The sequence below is a fragment of the Lonchura striata genome, chromosome 32, assembly GCF_050655825.1.
Source record: "Lonchura striata isolate lonStrDom1 chromosome 32, ASM5065582v1, whole genome shotgun sequence".
Taxonomy (NCBI): Eukaryota; Metazoa; Chordata; class Aves; order Passeriformes; family Estrildidae; genus Lonchura; species Lonchura striata.
In genome coordinates, this window is record NC_140734.1 from 653355 (window position 1) to 663161 (window position 9807).

The window sequence follows — 9807 nt, forward strand, 5'->3', positions numbered from 1 at the left end:
AAGCAGCACAAGCAGGGATCCTCCACCAGCACGGACATGCCACAAACCAGGACGGGCACCAGAGGGGACTGTGGCACCAGAGGGGACCGGGGCACCAGAGGGGACTGAGGCACCAGAGGGGACTGGGGCACCAGAGGGGACCATGGCACCTGAGGGGACCGTGGCACCAGCTGTGCCCCACTACCATGAGCAGGGTGGCAAAGCCAGGTGCTGCTAACAGGCTGCATTAACAGCCCAGGAAAGGCATCATGAGGAGCCGGGTCTGGGGACCAGCCAAGGAGTCCTGTCAAGAGCAAATAGTTTGAATATTTTCTCTAGGGCAAAAAAAAGCAAACCAAACCAGCTGATATGTGAGGAAAGTGAATTCAAGTTCATTTAAAGTGCTGCTCAATCCAGGGCTGGGTTTCTTTTGAATGAACTGATGCTAATAAATATTTTCTTTCATATGGTGGGGTTTCTCTGCAAACAGGCTTTGATGAGAAATTTCTGACCCCATTTGGTTTTGCTCTTTTAAGATAAATCCAGAACCTGAGTAGCTTTGTTGAAGAATGAAGAATTGTTTGTAGCTCAGTTTTTTCTCATTTTAGCACAGGAGGAAGGTAAGGCAAAGGTTTAAAAGCTTTCCCCTCCTGGAGTGCCACATTCTCAGAGGAATCTGTGAGGAGAAGTTCCCTCAACCAAGGCCAAAGCTGTTTGCCTCCTCTGCAGGCTCATTATTCTGGGAGTTCCACAAGCCTCAGCTGCCACTCTAGTTTCCTCTGAATATTTCTTGTTGTGCAGTGCACAGGGAGAATATTTTATGCTATATTCCCTTCTGGGCATTGAGGGAAATCTCAGTAATTCTGGTGCTTTTTAAGTCCAGATGAACTTTTTATGAATAGTAAGGAAAAGGGAACAAGTACTATGGAAAATTAATTGCTCAAAATGTGAGTGGCCCAACCACACTAAAAACAAAGTCTAAACTGAATAATTTTTTTTATTTTTTTTCCCCTGATAGATGGGGTAAAACGTGCAGTGCTAATAAAGTCTTTAAGAGATGCAGCCAGCAGCCAACTGTATGAAAATCTAAGTGGTAAAGGATGAAACAGAACAGGGAAGAATCTTCAGCCCTTCCTGTTGAAGGTAGAACAGTATGAAAAGAGACTTTGGCTGTTGTGCATAGGTAAGGGTGTTATCTGTAAAGGAGAGCAGGTGCCCCAAGCTGTTGGTGGCCCGTGCCCTGCCGTGGCTGTCCCACATCCAGTCCTAGACGGACCAGGGCGGGGGGCTCGGGAGGGGAGGAGGTGGGGGGATCTCGGGAAGCTTCTGCATCACAACCGGTCTGGGGGGCCGTGGGGGAGGCACGGAGCGTGAGGGCTCTGCTTTCTTGGGCAGCTGCTGCTGCTGAGGCGATGTCTGAGAGCTGCCAGACCCGTCGCTCTCTGGGCTCCCTGGGGGCGAGGGGGAGTCACGCCTTCTCGGCCGGGATGCTGGAGCTGCGGCAGCGCTGCTGTGGAGAGAGCAGTGGCTGAGGCCCCAGCTGCCAGTGGCACACAGGGACCCTCCTGCACAGCAGGGCCCAGAGCTGGCAAGGCTCCCCAGCACGGCTGGAGCGGCTGGCACACCTTGGCCCAGCTGGACAGCTGCCCCTCGAGGCCCTGGCGAGCAGGGGACGGCTCTGGGCAGGCTCCCTGGCCAGGAGCGGGCCCCAGAGCGCCTCTGCCTTTCAGGGGCCATCTCGTCTCCGCTCTTTCTCCTCCCCACCTTGCTGTGCCTCTGCCCTGTGCCCTTGGGGCTGCTCCTGGCCAGGCAGCCTCAGGGGGAGCCAGCACTGGCTGCAGCCCCAGCGGCCCCCAGGACAAGGCCCAGCAATGAAGAGGCCAAGGAAAGCACTGGGCAGCAGCAGAACCCTCAGCAGAGTTCTTTGGACAGCCATGGACTGGCCACAACTCCACTGCAGCATGACCGGGAATCTTCCCTATCAGCAGCCTTTGAAGATACTGGAGGGTAGAAATCCGCAACAACTTACTGTTTCTGTTCCTTCCACCAGCGGAACCCGACATAGCACAGGACCACAGAAAGTGGCACAGTGAACAGTGTCACCACTGTGCCTATCATGCAGGACCTGCGCACATCCGGGGGGCAGAAAACTCTTGGTGTGCTCAGTGGATTCAGAGCATCTGTACTGGACTTGCCAAGCATTTCTGTGGGAGCAATGGGGAGCGTGAGCCCGCGCTGTGCTGCACTGCTGAGCTGGCAGCATGGTGGATACGGCCAGGACGTTCTCTGTTTGCCCAGAGCTGGGGCCTGCAGGCACCTTGCCGCCCCTTGGCACAGGCTGTGCCACCCAACAAAGCCCAGCAGGCTGGCAGGAGAGCCCGGGGCCAGCGCAGCTGCTTGGGCCGTCGCTGCTTTGAGGGACAGGGGCCAAACCCATCCCTGAGCAGCCCCTGCCAGCCCTGGCCCTCCCTGCCCTGTGACAGCTTCCCCAGCCCCAGGGGACAGAGTCAGGCCCTGTCAGGACACACTGGAGCAATTACCTCCTGTGCCAGTGCCTGGAACTGCCTGCCCTCCCGCAGTAAAGGCTGGCACTAGGCCATTGCTTCTTTCTGGAACAGCCACCTTCTGTACAGACTTTTGGTTCATCGCTTGAGAAAGAAAAGGCACAGCTGGATGAGATGGGACTCTTCCCCATCGGGGAGGTTCCATCTTCATGACCCAATACTGGTCAAAGTCATGGAGAACGATCAGGAAATCAGATGAACTTTTGGAAGTAGAAAGAACCTTCCCTTCTCCAAAACACCACCTCTCCTGATCTGCCTGGAGACCAGGAAATTGCAGGGGATGTCAGGGTGTGCATGGGCCATGGTGCAGTATGGGCTGCCTGTCAGCTGGTGCCAAATGCCTCCCTGCAGAGGCTGGGGAGAAGCTGCAGCAAGCCCAGGCTGGGAAACAGCCCTGCAGGCCATGAGAGCAGCAGCGGGGCAGCGAGGCTGACATGGATCCCTTCCCACTGTGCCAGGCAGGGCCTGTCCAGATGTGCAGGGAACACCCCTGGCTGCTGAGTCCCAGGGGAAGGGGGAGGGAAATGCACCCACCACGGCGTCTCTCCAGATCACTCAGCATTTGGTCCAGATGTTTGGCAGCCTCCAGGGATTTCCTGTCTCCTCTGCCTTGGTTCTTCTCCCTAGAAGGACCTTAACAGAAAGGTGTGGCACGTCTCCCTCAGGTTGGAGCGACAGTGAGTGGCCCTGGGTGATTGGTGCCCTCCAAGTCATTCCCTCAGCTCTGCCTTCCACTCAGGAGCAGGGGCAGGGGGACCACGAGCCTGCGGTGGGCCTGCACTGGGAAGGAAGGAGCTCCTTGCGGGGCAGTCAGGGGAGAAAGGACTCCCTGGAGCTGCCAGCAGCTCTAAACCCAGCCCCAGTGGAGGCCAGGGCTTGGCAGCAGCAGCAGAAGCAGCTCAGGCTCCCTGGGGCCGGCAAAGGAGCTGTGAAAGGCTCAGCCCCGGGGCACAGCCCTGGGCCTGGCCCCTTCCCTCTCTGCTCTTCTCTGGGGCTGCACAGAGCACACAGAAGGACACTCTGGCATTGTACATGGATGGAAGATGGGCAGCTAAATGCTCCTTCCTTCCACTGACAGTGATCCTGTGGAATCACTGTTGGGCTCTAGAAGGGAGCAGGGCAAGTTTTCCAGAATCTTTCAGCCCTGAGATAATGTTGAGGTAAATGGATCATGAGTGAGCTCTTGTCAGAATGACATTGATTATTCTTTTAGGAAAGACACACGGAGTACTTGCCTCCACCACGATCTAGATTCTCCAAACCATCATTCACCAGATTTTCCATATAAGCCATTTTATGATACCAATCTAGAAGGGAGCAAAGACCAGAACCAGTTCCTGATGTGCTGGGATCCCTCTCTGCCTGTGGGAACTGGGCACTGCAAGGGGTTCAGGTAAGGCCATTGGATCCAGATGTGAAAAGACACAGCCAAAGCTGCACAGGGGTCTGGGGAACTCAGGGCTGGCTCCTGGCCACTCTCCATTCTCTTTTCAGGCCCTGTGCAACATCCCTGGGAGGGTTGGCATGAGTACCCCAAGGGCCATGGGGCCCTCTCCCTCCCACAGAGGGAAACATCCCTAAAGTCCTGGGGATAAGTGCAGCATGTAGTGCCAGAACCGTTCCTTCCCTCCTGCACTCCCTCTCTCCCTCCCTCTGTTGCAACTGCTCCTCCAGCCCAAGGGCTCATACCCAGGCCTTCCTCTCCCCCTCTGCCCTTTCCCCACCATGGGCACCCCGTGCAGTCACTCCCAGGTTTCAGGATGTGTCTCCCATGGAGGGACCCCAGCAGGACTGCTCAGTACCCTGAGTGCCCTGAGCATAACAATTCCTCTGGGCTGTGCCAGCCTTGTCCAGGTTGTGCCTACTCTGCCAAGTAGCAGAGAGGGCAGCTCAAGGCTCAGCAGGGCTCAGGCCCAGAGGCACAGCAATTACCTCCTGTGACTGTGCCTGGCAGCGCCTCCCTTCCTGCAGCAGAGGCTGCCAGTGAGCCACTGCTTCCTCTGGGAAACTCAGCCTTCAGCACAGCCTCTCCTTCCATTTCTAGAGGAAGGAAAAGGGACAGCTGGATCAGGTGGGGCTGTTCACCAGTAGGAAGGTGGCATCTTCAGGAGGCAGTGAATGTCAAAGTAATGGTTAAGAATTAGGAAATCTCTAAAAACTATTTGGGTGGCCACGGCTCTCTGCTCTCCAAACAGGTGCCCTTTCTGATCAACACAGAGAATGGGAAATTGCAGGGCATGTCAGGCCCGTGCTGCAGTTTGGGCTCCCTGTCAGCTGGTGCCAAATGCCTTCCTGCAGAGTCTGGGGAGAAGCTGCAGCCAGGCCAGGCTGGGAAACAGCCCTGCAGGCCATGACAGCAGCAGCGAGGCAGTGAGGCTGCCATGAATCTTTTCCAGCTGTGTCGGGCACAGCCTGTCCAGATGTGCAGGGAACGCCCCTGGCTGCTGAGTCCCAGGGGAAGCCTGAGAGAAATCACCCACCTTGTCCTGCCTGTTCCATTTCCTTCAGCATTTGCCTCATGTTTTCAGATGGCTCATGGTGCTTCTTGTATCCTGGAGCTTTTATGTTCCCTGTTGGAGGACCTTAGTGCAAAACATTTCCATTTCTCAGTGGATCCCACAAAACCAGTGCTCAGCCTGTGGAGTCAGCAGAGACACACTACTCACCCCTGCGATGGGAGCTGGGCTTGCGGGCAGTAGCCATAAAAGGAGCTGGAGAAGTCCTCCCTGCAGCCACACCTGTAACTCAACATCCACAGGAGCTTCTGTCATCGCTGCAGATCTGCACGGGCAGCACTGAGCCCCAGGAGCAGTGAGGGGATGGCCCAGGGCCAGGGCACACACGTGTGTGGTTCTGCCCTGGCACCTGCAGCGATGCCCCCCTGGCCGAGCTTTGGGCTCTGAGCTGGCAGCTCTCGCAGGGGGAAAGGCCTTGACCTACCCTCACCATCTCCCAGAGGCTCAGTGATGGGGATGGGTTGGGAAGCTGCACCATCTTCACCAACAGGTTCCTCTGCAAAGAAAGGCAGGACAGAACAGCTCCCGTGGTGCTGCAGGAGATCCTCAGGCTGCACCCAAGGCTCAGCTCCGGGGCACAGCCCTGGGCCTGGCCCCTTCCCTCTCTGCTCTTCTCTGGGGCTGCACAGAGCACACAGAAGGACACTCTGGCATTGCACACAGGAGGAAGATGGACAGCTAAATGCTCCTTCCTCCTACTGACAGCAATCCTGTTGGATAACTCAGGGCTTGAGAAAGGAGCAGGGCAAATTTTCCTGAATCCATCAACCTTCAGAGGAACTTAGGACAGAAGGGAGCTCTTGCCAGATTGACACTAATTATTCTGTCAGGAAAGGTACATTGAGAATTTACCTTCAGCATCTGGAAAGGTCTTGAAGGCGTTGTTTATCAGCATTTCCAAATCAGCCAAGTCATGACCCCAATCTAGAAGTGAGCACAGATCAGCCCCATTTCCATGGTGTGCTGGGATCCCCTTCTGCCTCAGGGAACTGGGAACTGACAGGGGATCAGTAAGGCTGTGGGAGCCAGGTGGCAATGGACACAGCCAAAGCTGGAAAGAGCCTTGGGAACTCTGGGCTGGCACCTGGTCACTGCCCACCCTCTTTGCAGACGCTGTGCAACATCCCTGGAGGGGTGGTTGGCGCAGCCCAGGGCCCAGGGGGGATCTCTCCCTCTATCAGAGGAAACCCTCCCTAAAGCCCATGGGAAAACCATCCCCAGCGCTTCCCGGGGAGCAGGGAGCGCTGTCCTGGGAAAGGGCAGCCAGGCTGCCGGCTCACCTGCTCCCCATGCTTGCAGCGGAGCAGCCTGGGCAGCCCTGGCAGGCAGGGCCACGGCCAGGAGGAGCAGGAGGAGGAGGCGCAGAGCAAGGGCCATGGTGCCTTGCCCTGTGCCAGTCCCGCCGCTCTCGCTGCCACCACTGTCCTGAGGCCGCTGTCCCAATGTCAGCACCACTGCTGCCACCGCCGCTGCTGCCGCAGCAGTTGTGCTCAAGGACTGCCTGCTGGGGCCTTGTGGTGCTCTGCAACCACGGGGCTCTGGGACCTCTGTGACCTCAGAGCCTGCTGTGAGCTCAGCCTGCTGTGACCCCAGAGCCTGCTGTGACCTCATGGCCAGGCTGGAGTTGCCTGCGGAGTGGGTTCTGCCTTCTCCTGGAGGGAGCTCATCCTGCCCAGCAGCTCTGCCCAAGGGCTGTGACACAGTCCCAGCCCAGCTGATCTCACAGCTTGGGGCATGAAGGGATGGAGAGCAGCCCAGCCAAGAAGGACTTGGGGCTGCTGCTAGATGAGAGGCTGGACATGAGCCAGCCATGTGTATCCAAAGGAAAATGCCCAGCAGGTTGAAGGAGGTGTTTTTACCACTCTGCTCTGGTGAGACTCCACCTGGAGTACTGTGGAAGATGTTTTATATTGCTGGCCACGGGTCTATGCACAAATCAGGAATGGAACAGGGCTGCTGAGGAACACATCTCGAGCTGTTTCTTTTCTAGCATCAGTCTCATTACATGGTTGTGACAATGGGTAGATGCCAGCAGCTCACATCCCCGGCAGCAGACAAAGAACTTAATGTTATAACATACTTTAAAAGATTTTGACCAGTCATACAAAGCAAAAGCATGCTGACAATAGATTTATCCAACCACTATAAGCACACGTACCTTTGTTTAAAAAAATCTTTGCTTCTTTCCAATACAATACCTACTTGTATTTTAAGCCCTAAAACCCAATATCCAGAGCTCCATTAGTAAGCTTAGAACTTCCTAATATCTTGCTAGATATACTTTTCTGTAGCTTAGCGAGTTATTCTAGCCACATGTTAATACACAGACCATTGTTCCATTTGTCCTAGCTTTTCTACTTCTTACATAATTTTTTTGCTGACAAATCTTAGTGCTTAGCTTTAGTTGCAGTTTTGCTGTCTCTGAGGCCTGCCTTTTGCAGCTTTCCCAAAACCCTCTAATTTTAAAGATTCACGCAATTTACAGCAACTTTGGTGAGCCAGAGAGAAGTTTGATAAGAGGATCCATGTTTACCCCAAAAGAATTTTCTACCAAGGGCGTTGATATACAAACCAAGAAAGAAGGATGAATAAGAGAAACCTGCAACTGCCTATTTCAATAAGTACTTTGCTTGTCTCTTGTGACCAATGAGTAAAGTGTAAACTTACACGCTTTGTAAGAATGTAGAAAAAGCATGCATGCTAGAATAAAAACAGGCTTTGAAGCCTTCTGGAAATGGAGTGTGTTGCTTTGCATTGTCTCCATCTCTACTATGACAAGAGTACTGCATCCAGCTCTGGTCCCCAATACATGAAGGACATGGTTCTTTTCGGTCTAGTCCAGAAAAGGGAGAAAATGCTGTGAGGGCTGGAGCCCTTCTGCTTTGGAGATAGGCTGGGAGAGATGGGGCTGTTCCGCCTGGAAGAGAGAAGACTCCAGGGAGACCTGATTGCTGCCTTTCAGTACCTTCAGGGTAAAACTGATGGGACAGAATTTTTAGTAGGGCCCTTTGTGACCAGAGCGAGGGGGATTGGTTTTAATCTAAAAGACAGTCGATTCAGACGAGACAAAAGAATCCCATTCTTTAAAACTGTAGGCATTGAAACCCTGGCACAGGTTGCCCAGAGAGGTGGACATCAACCCTGCAGACATTTGAGCTCGTGCTCTGAGCAGCCTGACCTAGTTAAAGGTGTCCCTGCTCACTGCAGGGCATGGGACGAGATGGCCTTTAAATGTCCCTTCCAACCCAAGCTATTCTGTGCTCCTGTGCAGCATCAAAGCAGTGCTGGATTAGTTCTGGGCTGATTATGCTGGCACCTGTATTTTGGTAGTTGTGCCATTTAGCAAATGGCCAAGAGAGGATTGATGGGCTGGGCAGTGAAGTCTGCAAATAACACACAGTGTGCTCAAGGAGAAACAGGAGAGGAACACGGCTTCCAGTTCAGACCAATGGCAGCATTTTGCTGCCCATTCCATGTTAAGAAATAAAGGAATGTCCTTAAAATCCCTTTGTTCTGGGGGTGTACTATTGGCTGTATCTGTACTTGTGTTCTGTAAAACAGGTAAGTTGTTACAGCTTCTTGCCCAATTTTATCCCTGGATAAAACCCAAATACTGCATTGCTCCCTGTCTACTTTCTTCCAAGTCAAGGCAAATTTTGCTTATTATTGAGTGGGACATAATCATCTGTTCACAAGCAAATTCTTGTCGCCATTCACACCATGTTGATTTGCTCTAATCAGACTGCAACTAAGGCCTACCTCTCACTAGAATTAATGGTGATGCATTGTGAGGCAAAGTGTCGAGTAATTTGTCCTGGTGTCTGGCACTGCAGAGGGGTTTTCTGTACTTGAATGACATTTGGAGACAGGTGTAGTCTACCATACTTCTGGCATCGTAGGATTGAAGAAACAGCCTTTGAAACAAGATTTTATCCTTTCTTCTTCCTTCTCCTCCTCCCAGGAATATTGATCTCTGAGGTCTAAGCTCTTCAACTGCCTCACAAACATTGTTTTAATTCAGACAGGCATCCATGCAGTGAGCCACAAATCAGGACTGTGGTTGTGAATCTTGAAGCAGTACAGGTTTATATCACTAAAAGTAATAATCCGTTTCCAGGTTAAGCCAAGCAGTTCCCAAATACCTCCACCTATCCTCAGGGACATTTCCAAATGGATCACCATAAAAGTTGGCAGTGGAAGTTTCAGAAAGGATCACCCACTTGTCAAAGCTTGGAGTGGGGAGGAGTTTAACTCTATTTTTACCATATAGTTTTCCTCATGAAATTCCTTCCGTTTTTTAAAACATAGTTACAACAATCTTAGTTTTAAATAAAACTCCTTTTCCAGAGCTTATTCCAGTTATTTGATATAGTGAATGATGACCTAATTACTCCACTGAACTAGAAAAGAGTAAGTACAATAATATGAAATAATATATACATTCTTATGTCTTTCACAGACTCATGAAACTTATGTTGGTTTGATGTGACCAACAGAGGAATTTTGCTCTGCTTTTAGTTCCAAGAAGAAGCAGCCCTGGAATCTGTTGACAAGAGCCTCTTCAATTCACAGTGAAAGCAAACTGCCAGGGTTCTTTTTTTCCAGCTCTAGGCAGGAAGATAAAAATCTATCAGCAGAAAACCCTCAAGTGAAGTGACTGATATGAATGAGGGATTTGGTCTATTTGCTCCCTAAGCCCGGAGTTCCTCAGAGCTGCAGCTCCCTGCTCTCTTTGCAGACAGAGGCTG